This window comes from Schistocerca piceifrons, chromosome 2 (genome assembly GCF_021461385.2).
Source record: "Schistocerca piceifrons isolate TAMUIC-IGC-003096 chromosome 2, iqSchPice1.1, whole genome shotgun sequence".
Taxonomy (NCBI): Eukaryota; Metazoa; Arthropoda; class Insecta; order Orthoptera; family Acrididae; genus Schistocerca; species Schistocerca piceifrons.
This window is the reverse complement of record NC_060139.1, coordinates 307,975,794-307,999,629: the sequence shown is the minus strand read 5'-3', so window position 1 is coordinate 307,999,629 and position 23,836 is coordinate 307,975,794. Positions and strand designations below refer to the sequence as shown.

At 37.7% G+C, this 23,836-nt stretch overlaps 1 long non-coding RNA gene across 1 annotated transcript in view; it reads left to right on the top strand.

The window, feature by feature from the left end:
• Positions 1-23,836, top strand: part of LOC124777830 — a 105,524-nt gene that overhangs the window by 35,820 nt on the left and 45,868 nt on the right. The window contains exons 2-3 of the long non-coding RNA XR_007015785.1: positions 4,014-4,080; positions 21,718-21,866. This is a non-coding gene — a long non-coding RNA (uncharacterized LOC124777830). The remainder of the gene's footprint in view (positions 1-4,013; positions 4,081-21,717; positions 21,867-23,836) is intronic.

The following is a 23,836-nucleotide window of genomic DNA, read 5'->3' as shown; positions in this document are numbered from 1 at the left end:
CTCCTGAACTTGGCATTTACAGAGTCAAAGCAGTGGTGCAGAGACAGACTTCCTGAGTGTCATCTGATGGCTGATAACAGTGTCAACTGACCCATTAACACTAAAACCCATCATTATGCACATTATACTCTGCTGCCACTGAACACAGTCTTTGATGGTGTTGCATATTTTTCTCTCTGGCACTGTATTTTGGTATACCCCACCCTCTGATAGCTCCCATGAAAGAAATAGCAAAATTAATACACTGTAAGAGATTAAAGCTGTAAACATGAGAGCTGTCTGGAAAGGAACCTCTGTTTTTGTGCATTGTGGAAGTAGTGGGGTATATGGAAGAATCACTATACTGAATCTTGCAATAGGCCAGTGGGTTTGGAGCTGAGATAGCAAGAAAGTTACACTGAGTCTTGTTTGCTTGTTAAAGACAAGCAATTGTAAATCCCACCAAATGTGAAATAGATTCTGTAATTCAGTTTATACTGATAAAGAAACACAGAGCTGTTGACATTCATCACAAAGTTAGTAGTGTATATGGATCAAATGTGATGAGTGATGGTGTTGTGTATCAGTGTTGTTATGTATTATGATTAATATGATTGTTCATCATGATAAGAGAAGTGTCTGTCTATTTGTGGTTAGCTATTATCTGGTACAGAAAACTGTCAGAAAAAAATTCTCAGGACTAGAGTTTCACAATATCTCAGTTGTTGGACAATTTTCAGCAAATTTTTTGGTGTGTGTTACATGAATTTGACACCACAGATGGGGTACCAGAAGTTCTGTACTTGCTAGATTCCAAACTCTCAGTTGCTAAAATTTTATGTAGTGGGAATTGATCAATTGGTTAATAGATATAGAAAATGCCTAAATCTGAAATTCAACCCATGTATCATAGAAAAATATCTGAACATGAAGTTTTGTTGTACTAACAGATGTATAGCTGACTAAATTTCTTGTAGTTTTATTAGAAGTTTTGCAATAGAACTTCACTGCAAAAGTAATTGAGATACTGTGCCCTACTTTTTTTGCATGGAAATGCTTGTTAATTACTATCTAAATATTTATTACATGGTAATTTAGATGTTTGCAGTTTTGGTTTGTGTTAATTGCTGTATTCATCTTTAAAATGTGCTTCACAACTAAATTTGAATAAGGAGGTAAAGTTTTCAGACAATGGAAAATCCAGAATGGAATGTAAAAATATTATGAAAAGGGAAGTTGCTACTTACCATATAGTGGAGTGCTGTGTGTGTGTGTGTGTGTGTGTGTGTGTGTGTGTGTGTGAGAGAGAGAGAGAGAGAGATCTACTGTTGACAAAAGCCTTAATGGCTGAAAGCTTTAATTGTGGGAGTCTTTTTGTTGTGCCCATCTGAAACTCAGGTAAAGTTTTCTATTTACTGTGACAGCTAATTTGAAGGAATGGCAATAGAGTATCATTCTTGTAACAGCACCAGTTTTTATAACACTAACCTTCTTGGTATGAACATGTTGAAGAATTCGTCTATAAAAAGATGTGTAGAGGAATTATGGACTAAGCTTAAGCAGATTGTAAATTGTGGTCTGGAGAGTTATGTGCCTGTTAAGTGGATAAAGAATGGAAAAGACCTACCATGACTCAATAGCAAAATCCAGAGGATGCTGAGGAAGTAGAGAGGCTGTTGCACTCTCAGTTCAAAAGGGAACACATTTAAAAAATGGTGACAAGTGAAGGTTAGTAGAGATTCGTGCATCTGAAAAGATCGATGCACGGAGCATACAATAACTACCACCATCACCTTAGCAAAAGATCTGGAAGAGAACCTGAGGAAATTCTGGTCTTATGTAAAATCACTAAGAGGGTCCAAGGCTTTCAGTGAGTCCCTTGTTGATCTGTGTCATGTGGCAGTTGAATATCAAAATGAAAGTCAAAGTTTTAAATTTCATGTTCATGAAAACATTCACACAGGGAATCATACAAACACATCATCATTTGACCATTGAACAGGCTCCCATATGGATGGCATAGTAATGACCATCCCTGGTGTAGAGAAACAACTGAAAGATTTGAAAGCAAATAAATCAACAGGTGTGGATGGAGTCCCAGTTTGATTTTACAAATACCACACTATGACATTGGCCCATTACCTAGCTTACATTTATCGTGAATCTCTCACCCAGCACAAAGTCCCAAGCAACTGGAAAGAGGCACATGTGACTCCAGTATATGGGAAGGACCCGCAAAATTACAGACCAATATCCCCCTCTTCTGTTTGATGCAGAATCCTTGAACATATTCTCAGTTTGAATGAAATAAACTTTCTTGAGACTGAGAAGCTTGTGTCCATGAATCAGCATAGTTCTAGAAGGCATCACTTGTGAAAAACTCAGCTTGCTCTTGTCTCACATGATATACTGTAAACTATGGATGAAGGGCAACAGGCAGGTTCCATATTTCTAGATTTCTGGAAAGCATTTTACATGGTGCCCCATTGCAGGCTGCTAATGAATGTATGAGCTTAAGGAATACATTCACAGGTATATGAGTGGCTCAAAGACTTCTTAAGTAATAGAACCCAGTATGTTGTCTTTGATGTTGAGCGTTCATCGGAGACAAGGGTATCATCAGAAATGCCCTAGGGAAGTGTGATAGGACCGCTGTTGTTCTGTACATAATAAATGATTTTGTGGACAGGGTCGACAGCAATCTGCAGTTGTTTGCCGATGATACCATGGCATATAGTAAGGCGTCAAAGTTGAGTGACTGTAGGAAGATACAAGATGACATAAACAAAATTTCCAGTTGGTGTGATGAATGGCGGCTAGCCCTAAATGTGGAAAAATATGAGGTAATGTAGATGCGTAAGAAGAACAATCTGGTATTGTTTGGATACAGTATTATTAATGTCTTGCTTGACACAGGCAAGTCATTTAAATATCCAGGTGTAATGTTGCAAAGCAAATGTGAGATGGAATAAGAGTGTGAGAACTGTATTGGAGAAGGTGAGTGGTTGACTTCAGTTTATTGGGAGAATTTTAGGAAAGTGTGGTTCAATTTTAAAGGAGACCACATATAGGATACTGGTGTGAACTACTCTTGAGTACTGCTCAAGTGTTTGGGATTGGTACCAGGTCGGATTGAAGGAAGACATTGAAGCAATTCAGAGGTGGGCTGCTAGATTTGTTACTGGTAGGTTTCAACAACATGTAAGTGTTACAGACATGCTTTGGGAACTCAAATGGGAATATCTGGAGGGAAGGTGTTATTCTTTTTGAGAAACACTCTTGAGAAAATTTAGAGAACCACATTTGAAGCTGACTGCCAAACAGTTCTACTGCTGTCAACATGCCTTGTGCGTAAGGACCATGAAGATAAGATACGAGGAATTAGGGCTTATACAGAGGCATATAGACAGTCGTTTTTCCCTCGCTCTATTTACAAGTGGAATAGGAAAGGAAATGACTAATAGTGGTACAGGGTACCTTCCACCATGCACCATATGATGGCTTGTGGAATCTATGTAGAGGTAGATGTAGATTTAATATTGCTTACCATTTAGTCAATGATCAAAACTATACAATGTTGAATAAGTCTTTAAATGATACACAGTAAAGGGAAAAATGGCTTTAATAGGATATGCTTTATTTTACTCTGACATTTTACTTAATTGAAAACTATGTGATATTGTTTCCAAGATCCTGTATGTTTGTATTTTACTCTTTATTTGTTGTATAATATTTCTACCGAATGCATATGCTTCCTTGCTGTAATTTCTATGAGCAATTTGCCTTGTGGATGAGTCACTCAGTTAGGGCAGGCATTACATTAGCTTCAAAACCAGGACAATTATGCTTTGCAAGCACACACATTAATAATCAAACATCTGTGTGCCAATTTAATAGTATTAGAAGAGTGTTGTTACCTTAGCAGTATTGTTTTAAGTAATCCTTTTTGCTGTTATATGGCAGCCATCATGTCTTTAAAATTTGTTTCATCTGTGATGATCATGACTGTAATTTAAAATTTGTTGCTGTTTCAGATATAATCAAAAATGGCATTTTGCTCATGGAGGGGTGAAGAGTATTATCGAGATCATTTTGAATCAGGTAATGTTACAACAAACAATTTAATGCATTGTGTGCATGCAACTTCTTGTTGCAATCTTTCTTCATTTAACGGTGGTTCTTTTTTCATAATTTGTTACAAAATACCTTAAGAAAATGTTGAAATATTGTAAGGAGAAAAAATTAGACAAACTGTAGAACTTTGATCTTAAGTATACAAATTATGTACATAAGAAGAGCATCCATTGCAACATGCCGTGGTATGAAAATGTGTAGACAAATAAGAATGGAAAATTAACTTATAAGAGTTTTATTAATTTGGACACAAAGTACAAATACAAGGTCAGGAAAATAAAAGTGGCCTGGACGATTGGATACGATTGGACATGAATGTAAGCATATAACCACATTTTCATGATGTGCATATCATGTGTATGCCTGCCATGTGATCCACAGAAGTTCAGAACATAGTGCAGGCTGTGTCAATGTGAGAGGAGCAGTGCAAAGGAGATGATAGTACTCAATGGTGGAGCAGCGGATGTTCACTGTAGAAAGTTATGTGACAACAAAATCATGGAAATGGTATGGTCAGTTGTTTGCTGAGAAATTTAATGGTGTCAAAGTGCCAGCAAAGATTGCTGTGCAACACTTAGTCCGAAAATGGTATCAGACAGGATCTATTTTGAACAAATCAGAAGATATTCTGAAACATGCCCAGAACTGCTAAGAAATGAATGATGGTCACTTTCAACATCTGCTATAGTCAGGTTAGCACTGTATTTCCTTTCCTCTGCTGTGTTTGTTTTTTTTCCCTGGAATTCCTTTTTCTGGGCCATTTTCATTTGCCCCGCCCTGTATAATGCTAGATTTGATTTGGGGAGTTTAGAAAGAGGGCCAAGGTACCCATGATCTTCTGTTATTTTCACAGTGGTCTTTAGTCCAATACTTATTTTACTTTTTTGTATCTGGAGCTGTTACTTTTTCGGCCCAATACTGTGCTAAGTCAAAAGCTTCAGGCTTGCTTAGCCAGAGATCATCTAGGAAGCAATGTGCAGGACAATTTTGGCATGTTGGAAAATGCTCCATGTTTTGTATTTCTCCACAGTTGCACTTATTGTCATCAGGTTCTAGTAGGACCCATTTTACCGGATTAAATTTTACAGGGGCAGCACCAGTACTGATACAGTTTAGCACTTTCTGTAACTTTTAGTTTAATTCAGCACCACTTGTTGGATATTCTGAAATGGGGTGGCCGACCGGGGGATCATTCGAGGTGTAATTGAGAAACTGATATCTTTATTTTAGCTTTTTAATCCATAAAGGCTTCCATATAGTGGATTACACTCATAAAATGTCTCTTTGAACTGCCTGTTATGTTCATGAGCTACCTTAAAAGACTTGGGACTGTTGAAACCTGGAACTTTGTGGAGCTTTCCATTGGAGTGGGCTTCATGCATCCTGTTACTAGCCTACAGGTTTAATTAAGAATTATGCTGAATTTTTTTGCATGCACTGATCTAGGCCAGACAGAGCGCACACACTCAGCTGTGGAAAACCAAAGTCCTAAAGCAGTGGTTCTAAGCACAAAACTGCCAGTTAGCTTTTTGAGGATATTATTCCTTGCAGCTACCTTATTTTGTGTTTTCTTTTTTCACAATGATGTTTGTATGTGAGGGACCTGTCGAGCATCACTCTGAGATATGTTGGCTCATCTGTGGGCTCAAGGGTATACCTGTGTGCTAAATGAGCAGACTGAATAACACTGAAGGGACGTTCAAGATGTATAAAAATATATTACTAGCTAAGAATTTAATATTTATATTTGAATGAACCCCTTTTCCCTACTTCCATTGTAGCAGTTTTTCTATTTTGAGCGGTTGGTATGGAGCTACACATGGTGCAATGTGTGCATAATTGTTCAGCTGATGGTCAGTATGGATAAATTTTGAAATACTCAGCAGTAAAGACTGAAATAAATTCATCACCAAACTGCATGCTGTGTGATTCCAAACAATAAACTGGTCATATCCACCATACCATGTCTACATCTACATCTGCATGGATACTCTGCAAATCACATTTAAGTACCTGCCATAGGGTTCATTGAACAACCTTCACAATTTTCTGTAATCCAATCTTGTATAGTGCAGGGAAAGAACGAACACCTATATCTTTCTATACGAGCTCTGATTTCCCTTATTTTATCATGGTGATCATTTCTCCTTATGTAGGTCAGTGCCAACAAAATATTTTTGCATTCGGAGGAAAAGCTGGTGATTGGAATATCATGAGAAGATTCCTCTGCAACGAAAAAGCCTTTGTTTTAATGATGTCCATCCCAAATCCTGTATAATTTCAGTGACACTATCTCCCCTATTCCGTGATAATACAAAAACGTGCTGCCCTTCTTTGAACTTTTTTGAAGTACTCTATCAATCCTATCTAGTAAGGTCCCACACTGTGCAGCAGTATTTTAAAAGAGGATGGATAAGCGTAGTGTAGGCAGTCTCCTTAGTAGATCTGTTACACTTTCTAAGTGTCCTGCCAATAAAACAAAGTCTTTGGTTAGCCTTTGCCGCAACATTCTCTATGTGTTCCTTCCAATTTAAGTTGTTCGTAATTGTAATTCCTAGGTATTTAGTTCAATTTACGTCCTTTACATTTGACTGATTTGTCATGTAACAGAAGTTTAATGAATTCCTTTTAATACTCGTGTGGATGACCTCACACTTTTCATTATTTAGGGTCAGTTGCCAATTTTCGCACCATACACATATCTTTTCTAAATCGTTTTGCAATTTGTTTTGATCTTCTGATGACTTTACTAGTCAATAAATAAAAGCGTCATCTGCAAACAACCTAAGACAGCTGCTCAGATTATCTCCCAAATTGTTTATATAGTTAAGGAACAGCAAAGAGCCTATAACACTACTTTGAGGAACACCAGGAATCACTTCTGTTTTACTCGATGACTTTCTGTCAATTACTAAGAACAATGGCCCCTCTGACAGGAAATGATGAATCCTGTCATAAAACTGAGAAGATGTTCCATAAGCACGCAACTGCACTGCAAGCCGCTTGTATGGTACAGTGTTAAAAGCCTTCTGGAAATCCAGAAATACGGAATCAATTTGGAATCTCTTGTCAGTAGCACTCAAAACTTCATGCAAGTGAAGAACATTTTGTTTCACAAGAACGATGTTTTCTAAATCTGTGTTGACTGTGTTTCAATAGACCATTTTCCTTGAGGTAATTCATAATGTTCAAACATGCTATATGTCCCAAAATCCTGCAGCATATATACGTTAATGGTATGGGCCTTTAATTCAGTGGATTACTCCTACTACCTTTCTTGAATATTGGTGTGATCTGTGCAACTTTCTAGTATTTGGGTACAGATCTTTTATTGAGTGAACAGTTGTATATGATTATTAAGTATGGAGCTATTGCATCAGCATACTCTGAAAGGAACCTAATTGGAATACAGTCTGGACCAAAAGACTTGCCTTTAGTAAATGATTTAAGCTGCTTCACTACTCTGAGGATACCTACTTCTACATTACTTGCGCTGGCAGCTGTTCTTGATTCAAATTCTGGAATATTTACTTCACTTCCTTTTGTGAAGGCATTTCAGAATGCTGTGTTTAGTAGCTGCGCTTTGGCAGCACTGTCTTTGATAGCATCTCCATTGCTATCATGCCAAGAAGGCATTGATTGTGTCTTTCCGCTAGCATACTTCATATACAACCAGAATCTCTTTGGATTTTCTGTTAGGTTTTGAGACAAAGTTTTGCTGTGGAAACTACATATTATAAGCATCTCGCATTAAAGTCCACGCTAAATTTTGAGCTTCTGTAAAAGAAATATTCTTTGATGGGAAAAAACAGCTAATTATACAGTGTGAGAATAATTGCTTGAACATGTAAGTAGAAGCTTAAGCCTCGCCCTTTGATGGTGGAGACATTTATTAGTATCTTCCCAATAATCCACAAATATCACTACAATATTCTTATTGGTCAAAATGCTGATCTCATTGCTGTAAAAATGCATATGCCCCACTTCTTGATCGAAGAGCAGAACATATCATAATTCAGTAATTAATCCCATAATGGGTTCTGACCAAATGATGAGCAGCAGAGAGAGCAATATGCATTGAGTGCAGAAGACTGCTACTGCACAGACAATAGCTACTCTGGAGAGCAGTAATCTTGTAACACAAACATGATATACTATATGGCCCCCAATGGAAGCGGGATCTTTTGGTTACAAAATGTCATTGCTACCAATCATTGTTCAAACTTCTGTGGCTGAAGACCTAAAACCATTTTCATTATCTCATTCAGATATTGTCTGATTAGGAGTGGGATTGAATTGGAGTTTCAGGTTATTAACGTCTATGTTATGTTTCCGATAAATCCATAGTCCAACTGTTTTGTTCATATACCATATACACTCAGTAAAATTTCTTTATACATTATACGTTTAGCTGGTGCTAAGAAATTCTTGCTATTACATGAAATGTTTTGTGCTTGCTCAGACCGGGTTTCACAGTTAATCAATGTCTTGCTGAAACAAAGTGTGTCCCAAATGGTGGGGCAGAGCTTTGGGCAGAGAAGTTGGTGGGGTATGTGAGCTTCAAAATGAAACCAGTGTCAATCACCTGCATGCAGTTGTTGAGGCAGGGTCACACTCCGTGCAGAGGCATCTACTGCACCCTCATCAAACAAAAATTGGACTAGTTTTTGGAGCAGTGTTATGCAGTGAAGTTCTCTGTGAAACTGGGGGAGAGATGCTAGAAATGCTTCAGAAAGCCTGTGGTGATGGGGCAATGAAACAATGCCAAACTTTCATGTGTCACAAGAAGTTCTGGGAAGGTTGGGAGTCCTTCAATGACACACATTGACACCACAAATGGATGACTTGGTGCAGAAAGTGCATCACATTGTGAATGAGGTCTGACAATTAATTGTTCAGATGATTGCAGTCTGCACGAAAATGGTGATGCGTGAGACGAAGGAGCAGCATTTGTTGAAGTGCCAGGATTTGCAAGAGTGCTATAAAATGGACCCAGAAGTTTTGGACAGAGTAATAACGGGGTAAAAGACCTGGATTTTTGAGCATGTTTCCAAAACAAAGCATCAGAGCAGCGAGTGGCACACTAAGTGATCCCCTCACTTGAAAAAAGCAAGGGCGAGCAAATCATGAATCAAGGCAATGCTAATATTTTGACAGAAAAAGTGTGGTTCACAGTGAATTCATGTCACAAGGACGAACAGTAAACAAGAAGTTTCACTGTGAAGCACTCAGGTTGTTGCACTGCAGGATTCAGCGTGTCCAAAAAGAAATTCATGACAATTGGACTGTTCACCATGACAACATGACAAGCCACACTACATTTATTGCCTCTGAATTGCTGGCCAAAATGGGCGTGGCATTGCTGCCCCACACACCATACAGCCCAAATCTGGCACCAGTGGACTTCCTTTTTGTTCCCAAGGATCAAAAGAACCCTGAAAGGAACTCAACATAGGTTGCTGGAAGCAGTAAAAGCAGTTTCAACAATGCTGTGAAGGAGATTCCCATTGACGACTCCCTGGGCACCTTCAATCTTTGAAGCTTTGACAATGGTGCATCAAAGGGAGGGGGAGAATACTTTGAAAGGTACTGAAAAGATTGCAAATTGATAATGAATAAATGGTTTAAATTTTTTTCTGGGGACTTTTGGGACATACCCTGTGTATACATCTGATCTTAAAGAGTTTGCATGTTTTGCTGTATAGATATATTTGTTGTTGTGTACAGATAATTTGATGTTGTTTTCATTCAATTTTATATACTTTGACATTGACAACAATTTCCTTACACACAATTACGTTGGTCAAGACTAGATTCTTTTACTTCCTGGAATCTTACAGCTTGCTTTCCCCTTTAGGCATATCTCAAGGGAATTCCAGCATAAAACACTGAGTCTACAGCCCTGAGTTACATAATTGCTATAATAATTTGTGCTTACACTTGTTTTGAATATAGTAATAAAAAAAAAATTAAATATTGTCAGGTGAAGCATTGAACATATTATCAGAAACATTGCAGTTCATTTTGGTTGCCTATCAACACTTATTGTAGGTGCACTGTGTTTCAGGTATTTCATGAATTTGAAAAACTCAGCGACATAATCATTGTTTTCAGTGCATAACACGTGTGCATGAGTATTATGTATAATGTTCATTTTGTCTTGATATAAATGGAAGATTAGGAAAGTTTGAGTACATTGCTGACAGCATGAGAAGAAAAAAGTCTTTCGTGTTATTCTTCTGATATTGGAGAAATAGTAGCCCAACTGTGACATAAAAATAGTATCAGCAATATTGATGGTGCAGTGAGCGATGGGATGGTATGTGGAGGAGTGGAATGAGCAAAGTGAGTATCAGCCAAAGTTATGAGGCGAGGCAGTCAATAAATATCCTCAGAGATGAAGAAACTGGCTCAGAAAGGCATCATCCACCAGATGAAGGCAAAGTACATGAAGCCTTCATATATCATAATCACAAAATAAAGTCAATTTGCAGCAGTGTAAGGGAATGGAGTAATACACAGCAGAGGTATTTGTGAATGATACTGTTCAATTGACAGTAACTTGTGTTGGCTGAAGAGCCAACACCGTGTTACTAGAGGAGGCTGAAATGCATGCGTTTTAGCTCACGCAGGCAGGCGTGAGGAGGGAAGAACTATACAGACATGAGGTCTGGAACATGACAAGGAATTAGAATTCAGAAAGCAGATGTAATTAGTTTAATACTTAATTTTAATCCATTAATGATGAAAGTCGCTCTTGACGGTACATGAGTCACAATATTATCTGTTCAGAAGACATGGTAACTGAATATGGCGCCTTGCTAGGTCGTAGCAAATGATGTAGCTGAAGGCTATGCTAAACTGTCATCTTGGCAAATGAGAGCGTATGTAGACAGTGAACCATCGCTAGCAAAGTCAGCTGTACAACTGGGGCGAGTGCTAGGGAGGACCATTGCCGATTTAAAGGCTACCACCTAGCAAGTGTGGTGTCTGGCGGTGGCACCACATAACTATCATCAAGAGAATTTCAGAATTGCAAGACTGTATCTTTAAGATCAAAATCTAGTTCAGTCCACATCAAGTAAATGGTGTCACACATAGCATGGATTTCTGTTGTTGCCTCTGTGGTACAGTCACTGAGTAACCATCTAAGGATAGAGCACAAACCAAGTTTCTCATCATGGTTTGAAAATCTTTAATTGAGCCACACTCATATAACACCACTGTCTCGGTCATACTGTGTCATGCAATTTAATTGTCACTGAGCAGGACAGCCACATAGTGTGTCAGCTTCTGCAGCAGTTCTTGCTTGTGTCATTCACACCGTTTTCATGACACTTCTACATAAAGTTCATGAATCACGCATAATCACTATTTGTGCATCACTGTTCCACATTGTCTACACATAATTGCATACCCACTCAGTTCAAATGAATTCATTGGTTCATTGACTTGAATGCATCACAATTAACCTTGAATGCCCTGAATCACACTAGAGTTCAGCTACTCAACTAGAACACAGTTTCAGTTGATATTCCAAAAAATCAATATAATTATCATTTTATCTAAAAAACAAAGATGATGTGACTTACCAAACGAAAGTGCTGGCACGTTGATAGACACACAAACAAACACAAACATACACACAAAATTCTAGCTTTCGCAACCAACAGTTGCCTCGTCAGGAAAGAGGGAAGGAGAGGGAAAGACGAAAGGATTTGGGTTTTAAGGGAGAGGGTAAGGAGTCATTCCAATCCCGGGAGCGCTACCCAAACTCTTTGCCTCTGTATAAGTCTGCTTGTGTCTGTATATGTGTGGATGGATATGTGTGTGTGTGCGAGTGTATACCCGTCCTTTTTCCCCCTAAGGTAAGTCTTTCCGCTCCCGGAATTGGCAGCAAGACTATCTTCTCTATCGTGGGATTGGGTGGATGGTGTGACATGGGCTACAGCAAACTGGAGCCATGACAAAGCTGTGATGAGGCAAACTGCCAAGATTGACAGACTTTCTACACAGATGCAGCAGGAAGTTCCAACTCGATGATCTGTTGTTAATTTGACAGAGAAAACTTTAGATGACACAACTGTGTCTGTGCTAGCAAAAGGACTGAATTTTGCTCCCACACCTGTTTCACTACCACTAGTGGATTTCGTCAGTGCCATCAAAGAAGCTGTACGCTGTCTTGATACAGATGAAGTGGAAGAAGTTCATCGAGAGTCTTGACGTGATTTGAGCAGAGGTGCACCAATGAAGAGTAAAATCTCGCCCATGGAGAGGATAGCAGATGTGGATACAGTAGTCTTAAAATCTGACAAAGGAAACGCTACTGTCCTCATACCAAGGGATGACTATGTTAATAAGATCAATGTTTTATTATGTGACTCAATGTATCGCAGAATTGACAAGGATCCCACAAGCCAAGTGGTGCGAAAAACAGCAGAACTTCTATCAAATAGTTTTCTACTGAAGGAGGTCATCAAGAGACTGAAACCAAACAGTTCAATTTCTTCTAGGCTATATGGACTGCCCAAGATCCACAAGGATAATGTGCCGTTACGTCCAATTGTAAGTAACATTGGAGCAGCCACATACGACCTAGCAAAATTCTTGGCATATTTGCTCAAAGCAGTGATAGGCAAGTGTGCACATCACATAAAGAATTCTACTGATTTTATCAGCTGACTTCAGTCACTACAGCTGCAAAGTAACGACTTATTGGTCAGTCTTGATGTGGTTTCTCTTTTCACAAAGGTGCCTCTTGTGGACTCATTACACCTCATTGGCAATATGTTTGGTGCAGACATTACAGCGTTGTTTGAGCACCCTCTCTCCTCTACATATTTTATATTTAACAATGAATTTTACGAACAATCTGACGGTGTCGCCATGGGGAGTCCTTTGTCTCCCCTTGTGGCCAATCTTTTTATGGAAGATTTTGAGGAGAGAGCACTCAACTCTGCCACTTTTAAACCGACAGTATTTTGGCGATATGTTGACGACACTTTTATGGTGTGGCCTCATGGTTTGGACCGTCTCCAAGAATTTTTACGTCACATGAACTCCATACCATGGAGATAGAGAAAGATGGTTGCTTGCTATTTTTAGACATCTTGGTGCAATGTAAGAGTGATGGCACACTTGGTCACTCAGTGTACAGAAAGCCCACTCATACAGACCTGTATCTGCAAACTACTAGTTGTCACCATCCAGCACAAACAATGGGCGTTCTCAAAGCCATGCCCGTACCATCTCTGACGTCGACAGTCTCCAAGCGGAATTGGAACACCTGCAAAAACTATTTCTGAAGAATGGCTTTTCAACTAGGCAAGTGAACAGAGTGATGCAGACCTACAAATGACGGAACAAGGAAGAGGAAGAGGCCTTCAGGTCGACTGATTATCTACCATTTATTGGGAATATTTGTTCACAGATAGGCAGAATATTGAGAAAGTATCAAGTGAGAGTCATCTTTCGCCCTCCTCCCAAAATTTCATCACTGGTGGGATCCATTAAAGATGACCTGGGCCTACATAAATCAGGCATTTACAAGATTCCATGTGAATGCGGCAAATCATATATAGGGCAAACAACACGAACAGTGCAGGAACGCATTGTGGAACACCAATGGCATACTCGCCTTCTCCAACCCACCAAGTCCGCAATCACCGAACATTGTATTTCCACAGACCACTCCATGAATTACAATGACACAAAAATTTTGGCCCATACGTCAAACTTTCGGAGCTTGATTATCAATGAATCTGTGGAAATAAGATTGTCTGACAATGAGACTTTCATCAATCGAGATAGCGGTTATCAGCTAAACTCTGCTTGGAATCCTGTTATAGAGAAACTTTGTTGTCGATGTAGTTATCTTCATAAAGATGAAAATCGACCTGATATTGATACGCCAAGCTTTCACTGTGGAGGGCACGAGGCACAGTGCATGGAGTTGTTATGAACACGCACGCTGAGCAGCGCATGCACAATGTCACCTCAATATGGCTTTAAATAGCAGAGCTTAGCGCGTACGCACCAGTACTACTATAGTGGTACTCACCTGAAGATTGCCAGCAGACTCTGTGCCAAAATATCGTAGCAGGACGTTACTGACATCTGGCAGTTCTCCCGTGTTTTTATGGAACTTCACATTTATGTCTGGATATTCTTAAATCATTTTCCCATGCATTTCCAAACACAAATGAATATGTCTGAAAAAGCCTTCATTAGACACACAATTAACACATTTGAATTGTGTAACTGCTAACACATAGAGTAAGCCACTACTTGCAAACTACATAGCTACTGCCTTCCTTACAAACATTTAGAATGCATTAATACATCTTCTTGACATGCAAAATATTTTTTTCAGATCCTGGTAAGGTCACAATCCCTTAGTCCAGTAACTGTTAGGATGGGCTAACAAGTAAGCTAGAGGATGTCCTATGTTTACAGTTTCAATGGGCCTATGTACAGTAGTTGCCACTTATTGTTTTCCTTGTTCTACACTGAAGATGGTTCCTTAGTAACACATTGTTTTTCACCTCTAACTTCTAAACCTTCTGCACAAAGCATTTCTTCCATTTACAGGCCTTCAATGTCAAGATGTTAATGCTTGTTTTATTTTTTTCTTCCCATGAGTTGTTATTTCTAGGGAATTTTGGGATTTTATCCATCCAATCACTCTCTCCAGTCTTCCTAAGTATGAAACCTGCAGGAGTGTGGTTATTTGAGGAGTGTTCCAAATAATTTATTTATTTATTTTATTTATTTATTTATTTATTTATTTCTTGTTCCGTAGATCCAGTTAGTGAGTCAATCACAAGGATATGGAACGTGTCAAATTGCACAGGTTTCAATTTAAAATTACAATAAATACAAGGGCATTTCAATGGCAAATTGTACATAGTTTAAGTAAGACATACTATAAATACAGTAACAGATACAATGTCAGCTAGATAACATAACTACCATTTGACAGAAAAAGGAGATTCAAATAAAGGTTAAAGATAAGAGCACAAAGTTAAATCAGATATTAGGCCTACAAGAGTAAATACATGTACAGCCAATCTGTTGTTACAAAAAGTGTGCTAATGCCCAAATGCACAATAAAATCAATTGAACTACTTCTAGATATAATACGTTTAGTGATGGTATACATTTTCTTTCAGGTATTCATCCACAGTATAATAAAATTTCTCTGTCAGGTAATCTTTGAGAACTTGTTTAAATTTTGGCAGTTCTGTATGAACACATTTGATATGTAGTGGTAGAGCATTGAACAGCTTAATGCTGGAGTAGTAAACTCCTTTTTGTACCAGAGTGAGACGTTTCATTTCTAAATGTAGATTGTTTTTGTTTCTGGTGTTATAACCATGGAATTTACTGTTGTCTTGGTAGATGGAATAATTTTTGCACACAAAGGTGAGCAAGGAAAAAATATACTGTGAGGCAGTTGTTAGGATACCTATCTTCCGAAACAAGTGCCTGCAAGAGTATCTTTGATGGACCCCACACATTATTCTGATTGCTTTTTTTTGGATGGTGAAAACTTTTTTTGCAAGTGGTTGGTTCCCCCAGAATATGATAACATATGACATCAATGAGTGGAAGTAGCCAAAGTAGGCAACCTTAATAGTGTCAACTTCAGCCACTGAAGAAATTACCCGTAATGCAAATGTTGCCGAGCTAAGTTTTTTACATAGATGAAGAATGTGAACTGACCAATTACATTTACTGTCTATGTAAGCACCCAGGAATTTTGTGTCTTCAACTTTCTGTATTGGTTGATCTCTACATTTTATGTTAATTTCATCGGGATTACTTTGTGATGTATGGAACCTTATATAATGAGTTTTATATGCATTGAGCGAGAGACCATTTGAGGAGAACCAATTCAAGATGTCATTAAAAACAGTATTTGTAGTTTTTTCAAGATCATGATCAATCAAATCATCAATTAGAATTGTGGTATCATCGGCAAACAGGGTAAATTTGCTGTTTGTCTCAGAACAAAGAGGAAGATCATTAATAAAGATGAGGAAAAGCAGTGGGCCCAAAACGGAGCCTTGAGGCACACCACACGTTATTGTGCCCCATTCAGATGAGGCAGGTTCTCCAGAAGAGCCATTTAGCATTACAGTCTGCTTCTGATCCTGTAGATATGATTGCAGCCACAAGCCAACAGTACCACCTAAACCATAGTATTCTGCCTTTTTCCAAAGAATTTGGTGGTTTACACAGTCGAAGGCTTTCGTAAGATCACAAAAAATACCCACTGGAGACATTTTTTTGTTAATGGCTTCCAAAACTTGGTTGCTGAAAGAGAATATTGCCTGTTCAGTACAAATACCGGCACGAAAACCAAACTGATTTTTGCTTAAGATACTGTGGAAGTTGAGATGGTCTACAATCCCCCTGTGCATGAGTTTTTCTAGAATTTTCGAGAAGGTAGTTAATAGGGATATTGGGCGATAGTTTGTAACAATGCTTTTATCCCCGTTTTTAAAGAGAGGACTCACTACAGCCAACTTAAGTCTGTCAGGGACAATCCCATCTTGTAGGGATGCATTGTATATGTTGCATAAGACGGGACTAACAAATTTATAACAGTGTTTCAGTATTTTACTAGAAATACTGTCCACACCAGCAGAATTTTTATTTTTTAATGATCTAATTACTCTTATAACTTCGCTTACAGTAACTGGAGGTAAGGATATCTGTGGGATTCTGTTACTAATAGCTTATTTTGAAGTTCCAGAGATAATCTACCCAGGCAGTTTGACAGTTGTGATAGTGCATCTGTATAAATTTGTTCAACTTGTGAGACACTCATCCCACATCATTTGCTTTGGAATGATACCAGAAAGTTAATATCTGTTTAATTCAACTTCATTCCAAAAAGTACTGTCAGTATCACATAAAATCAGTAGCATTGTCGGACAGAATGCAAGTGGTTTACTGACATGAGGAATGTAGTCATCTGCCAAGTTTTTGATTATGGGCTTCCTTGTCACTTGGTGAGAAGGTCATGGGAATCCACTATATACTTCACACCTGCTCTTGCCTGAGGCAATGGACCAAACGTGTCAACAGGGAGAATTTGTAATGGTTTTCTATGTAAAATCAAATGCAATGCATCTTTTACATTGTTGGTTAGAAAGTTTGACCTTTCAACAAAGACTACAGGTTTTCATTAATTTTTGTATGTTTCTCCTTAGATTCAGAACATGACAATAACCACTGATCTTGTTTGCTCATTTTATCACTCCACAGTGCCTCCAGGCACATCATGTATAGTGATTTTTCTGTAACATTTTGTCAGTGAGGATCAGCATATTGTAACCTCAAAATACTTCAGCACAGTTTCAAATAATATTTCCTATGAATGTTGATATTCTTGAGTAATGTATTAAATCCAAACAATTGCTCTTCAACTTTTGCAGTTTGACTCAATCCTTCTGGTAATAGTGAGAGGGCATCATCTATGATGTTATCTTTTCCTTTCATGTAAGCAACCTCAGAATCATATTCCTGTAGAATTAATGATCATCTTCCAAGTCTCAGATGCAATAGTTCACACATTTGCAGGAAGCTTAGTGCCTGATGGTCACAATTGACTTTTGTAGTGTTCCTGCTAAGTAATAGTGCAACTTTGTTGAGGACCACACAACTGCAAGCACTTCTAGATTCATGGTGATAGCCCATTAGCAGTCTGAATGAAACTGCAGCTGTACAAAATCTCATTATTCCTTTTATGTCCTCTGTTAACAACAAAATTCAAGTGATATGTCCAGATGTGCAATATTTCTGAATTCACAAATTTCAATTTGATTCCATCAACAGCAAGTTGACAGTCCTGAGACCACTGCCAAGATACATTCTTTCTCAACAGGTTTTTAAGTAAGAGCTGGAAAATTCCTGATTCTCCTAAGAACACTGCCAGGTAGGGTTCCAGTCGACATAATTAAGTGAACAACAAATTTTATTTGTTGGTGTCCAAACTTTGACTTTTTGAGGTTTGTTGTTATTTCTGCCTCTAAAAATCTCTCTAACACTTCCTACAACAATGCATTGTGTTGTCCCATGTCCAAGATGCTATTAATAATTCATCAACGAACAACATTACTTGGCCTGAAGTTTCAGGTCACAGGTTAGCATCCAGGGCTGTGATAAATACACCTGCACTTACGTTGAGTTCAAAAGGCAATAATCTGAACTACTAACTTCTCCCAGGGTGGAGAATTGATGCGTACTTTCTTGCTGCTGTTACAAGGGATGATGAGCTACCAGAAATGACAGTCATGTGTGTTTGAGGTGTGCTTGCTTTTGTGAATGAATCTGTGTGTGTGTGTGTGTGTGTGTGTGTGTGTGTGTGTGTGTGTGTGTGTGTTTCCTTTTCCAAGGAAGGCTTTGGGCAAGAGCTAAATGTGTAACAATCTTTTTGTTGTGCTTGTCTGCAACTAAGTGTGTCATCTTTACAGTGAGTAGCAATCTATGTTTTTCCTTGTATTGTTGATATTCCAACCTAGAGTTTCCATTGTTTGATTTTGGCTTGTCTATAATCCATGGTTTATGGGTCATTTAGAAATTGTTGAGATGTGTATTCCAGTGTACACACCTCTGGGGTATTTAGGCAAGATTGTTTAGATAGCTGTGGAGCAGAAATGCCATAAGAATTATTTGTGGGAGATACCAGAAACTGCGTGATGATGGGTTGTGAAATGTGATGAAAATTATGCTGTAGGCAGGGAAAGTGGAAAGAATATAAAATATGCATTGTGGAAATATTTTTGGCTCTGTATGGCTATGACATTCATGAAAATTATCTGGTGACACAATGATTTTTATTTTTCGTTTTGTGTATGCAAGTGATGACATATTCATTGACCTGTTAGCCCTATGTACCAGTTGTATGCTGATTTATCCATGACTGTAGATCTATAAATATCCAGGTGGTTTCATAATATTGCTTATTCTCTGTTTGCACCTTGCAATGTGGAAGTGCCATAACTACTATACCTGATGGTGCTTAGTGCAACTAAGATTTTTAACAACCCATCTTTTAAATACTGCTTGTAATACCTCAGATAACCTTTTAGGTCTGCGTAAGAATAAAAGTTCAATACAGTTCAATTCAATTCAGTCGTACAACAGCTATCTGCTCTGTAGGAAAGTTGTAGTAATTCTTCAGCTGTGTTGAATGGTTTTGTGTGATTGATATGACATCAGATCTTGTATTGGGTGTCAGTGTGATAGACGAGCTCATCTACCAGTGTGTTTGATCACATACAGATAATGGATATCCAATATCTGGGACACTCCATTTTTTAGGTCATATGGGTACTGGCTATCTGTAAGCCACTGTGTACCACAAATACCTCAAGTGTACGAAAAATGATAGCAACAGAGTCAGCTGGTGTGGGCAGCCACATGTAGATGAGAGTGGTCACCATTGGTCTTTACAGCACTGGTGAGTCCACAGTGCAACCCATTACTTGCTATCTCAATGCTAGGAAAAATAACCAGTTCAGCCTCATTTTCTCAAAAGTCAACTTCAGTAAACCTGATGTTGTTCTATGCTCAGTGAACAGCATCACATAAATAAACATATTGTGGTGTCATGAACTTACTGAGACACTGTTTTCACAGCAGGACATGATTAACATCGCATCACTCTTGCTATTATCAAGTGAATGCCATACCTGTTAGAACACAAACAAAAAGTTGTGCAAATTGACATATGCTGTGAGTTGCTTAATAGCTTTTGAGATGATGAGATAATTTTTGTGGAACTATGATGATACTATAAGGAACAGAAAAGGAAGTGAAACAAGTAAAGTGCACAAATTGCTGGATTATCAAATATGTAAAAAAGATAAAAGTTGTTCCACCTGTAAACCGCTCTCATGTATAAAAAGTATTAGATTGCTGGATAGCTCTTCTGACAGCAATGACGGTACACCTGTTTACGTGTCAGTGTTTGAAGTTATGTGGCGAAAGGAATACATTCAATTTAAGAATTTGAATTCTGGTACTTATCTGGTTGGTGTGCTGATCTGCTTCTGGTTTCTCCAGCTGTTTTCAAAAGTTGGGTAGTGGGTCATTTAATTATTAAACTGGACACAAGATGCTTTCCATTTGTTTATTTCCAGAAGCCATGTTATCGCATCAATGCTGCTAATATCAATCACAATTTATAAAAACTACTAACTTCCAGCACTGATGTCTCTCTCTAACCAACTGACAAAGCATTTTCCCTCTCATTGTACACAGAAATGGATACTTTCCGATATGAGGGTAACACCACATTTACTATTCAATTCAACTGTTTTGTTTTAATAACTTTGCTTCTTGAAATTACATGCTTGTTTGGTTAGTTGTATTTAGTTTTATAGTAAAGCAAATAACTGAAAACATAAGAAGAATTGGCATTTTGACATCTTTAATTAAGCTAGTCAAATTTGGTCTCTAATCAATATTTGAATTGATGAGTAGTAGATGTGATTTAGAAATATAAATGCAGTTATGCAAAATGTCTTTAGTTTTTGTGCACTAAGAAACATTTAAATAAATTTATAACACATTCTACTTTTCCTTTGAACATAATTACTAAAACTGTAGAGAGATTATTTTACAGAGGTATGGCATTTTTCTATTATGTGATAAAATTGGTTTATTTATGGTGTGGATTATATCTCCTTCCACTGATAAAGATTTTTGTGTTTGTTTGTGTACCTGATTTGGTCTAAATTTGGAAAAGTAGTCATAATGTGAAGAAAAATGGTGTGGTATCAATCGCTTCGTTAGTGGTAAAAGAAGGTAGCATAAAGGCTTGTTTCATAACACAACACATGAGAGATGAAGATGATGATGGGGATGATAATATTTCTCAGCTAGAAAGGAAATATTTATAAGAGTACTATTTATACTCTGGATTCCCATTACAGGAGCCTTATATAACACTGGAAGTCTGGTTTGATGCAACAACTACATTGCATAAAAAAGAAGGTACCATGACCTTATCAGCTGAATTATAGAAGAAAATCCATGTTGTTCTCTTGTATAATTATTCATAACATACCATCAAAAACTCACAGTCCAACCAGTTAAAAATTTATCAGGACAAGTGTTGCCCACATTATGCCCTTAAGTCAAAAATTGAGTGAAAAATATTTTGCATCATTAAACATAATCTCAATCTTTTTGACTTTTGTCTACTTTAGTCCCTGAAGGAAAGACAGTAAGACCTTTTATTGAAGTGGTAGTCAACTATGAAATAGTTTTAAAGCACCAGATAAGGAGGTATCAACATTTTGTGTTTTAGTATGGGCAAACATGGTGTAGGAAGTACACAGAGGCAGTGATCCATTTCCAGTCCAGCAAATAACGTAAAGCATGAGTAGACAATGAAATCAGTCAGTCTTACATTTTGTCAATTCTTATAGTATTTGTCATAAAAATTCTCTCATATAAGATTTGATTTTATTATTAAATTTAATTCCTTGAGCTTATAATTTTATTTGAAGGTTAGGACTTTTTCATGATTGATTGTTTCTCAAATGCTAGAATCCTAATGTTTTCTAAATACTTTTTGTTGCACAGGAACTTATGTTTGCTCAGAATGTGGGTATGAACTTTTCACAAGTCTATCAAAGTATGAACATGAAACACCCTGGCCAGCATTTACCCAGCCAATTCATGAAAACTCTCTCTCAAAAACGCCAGAAATTGGACGCCCATTGGCCTTGAAGGTAAGGACACATTGATTACATGTTAGTTTCTTGCTCTCTATATTTTTAGGTGGGTTGCAGGGGTGGGGATCATGATGTTCATCTGTAAGTGTTTAAATAAGAATAGTATCATGCAGTCTGTGGTGTTATGAACATGTGGGACGAGGGGGGGGGGGAGGGGGGGGGGGGCAGAGAAATGAATAAGGGAAATGTCGGGTTCACAACTTGAGAATAATAGACCAAAATGGAGACAAAGTCAAACAATGGAAAATCCAGGCTGGAATGTAACAGTATTATGAAAAGGGTAGTTGCTACTCATCATGTAGCAGAGATGCTGAGTCACAGGCTAAGCGCAACAAAAAGACTGTCACAAAATAGGAGACATGAAAGACATAGTGAAGTCCAACACTTGAGTTTATAGGAGCAAAGTGGATCAATTTAGAAACAGTGCAGAAATGTAATTATTGCATACAGTAGTGGGATTTTTGTATTTGTTCATCTTATAGATAAGACAAAGCTAAGAATACGGGGATAAATATGGACATTGTGAGACACACAAGATGGATTCGGTAGTGACCTATATCAGGAAAATGATAAAGAGGCTACAGCTTGCTATATAGAATGTGCAAAACACAAGTTCTGTGGGTAGTAGCATGGTGAGGCATTCCGTAATTCATGTAGAATGGTGTAGCCTTCTGTGAACATTGCAACATATTTTCATGCAGCTTTATGTGTAGGCAGTTCAGATTTGAGGACAGAGATGATTACTAAATGATTTATTGGATAAAAGTGCAAAACACAAGATGTGACACCATTTATCACAAATATCTTGAATGATATTCCTACTGCAACTATGTGTGTAGATAATTCATTTTACAAAATGTGCTGTAAACAAATCTGATGAGAGAATTTCCTTATCTTTGGACTAGTCCCAATAAGCCACAGGAATTTTGTGTAATGGTAGTAAACCACTCCTGATTACTCCATGAATGAGAAAGATATGGAATGAATGGCAGTGCTATGAAATGGTTAAAAGTGCATTTAAGAGAGATAAAGCAAAGGTTTGTTGTACCATTAGGTATGGCAATTTGTTTCTCTAACTGGAAAATTATTTAATAGGGATTCCCACAAGGTATCATTTTAAGCCCAGTGATGTTTTTTTTTAATTTTATATGAATGATTTTCTCTAAATGTAACATTTTTTGCTGATGACAACTCTGTATTCATGAAACTGAAATCACAAAACAACTTCCTTGAAGAGGCATTGGTAGCCTAGTAACCATAGAAAATTAGTTGCTTCTAAATGGATTAAAATTAAACGTGACAAAGACCCAATTAACACAGATTAAAACTAAACAATCAAAATCAAATAACTTCCATAAAAATCAGGAACTTACTGGAGCAGATACTGTCAAATTGCTAAGGATATTGGTGGAAAAAAAAAAAAAAAAACTGTCACAGGCTTCTCACATAAGCTAGTTGGCAAAGGTATTAAGCACTATTGTTTTTGTAGTGACAGTACTGTCATATGTAAGTGTCATATGCAACTGCTTTGAATTTGTTGTAAGATGTAGAACAATCATTTGGGGGAATGCCATTAGAATAAATAGGATATTATTAATACAAACATCATTATGAGAACTATGTTGTTAGGGTATAGGTATTGATCCTGTACTTTACAGGTTGAAGCTACTCTTAAGCTTTTTTGGTATAGCACAGTGGCATCATTGATGGGGATGTCCAACAGTTCTAGAAGGGCAAGTTGGCACCTGGAAATAGTTTGGCACAAAGGAGTGAGGAAGCCATGCCAAACCTATTGTGCGAGCAGGACGTGTATGCATTTGAAAAAATTCATCATGGTTAAAGTAATAATTGTGCAGCACAGGATTAATTTTGTACTGGGAGAGTTGTTATACACTACTGGCCATTAAAATTGCTACACCAAGAAGAAATGCAGATGATAAACGGGTATTCATCAGACAAATATATTA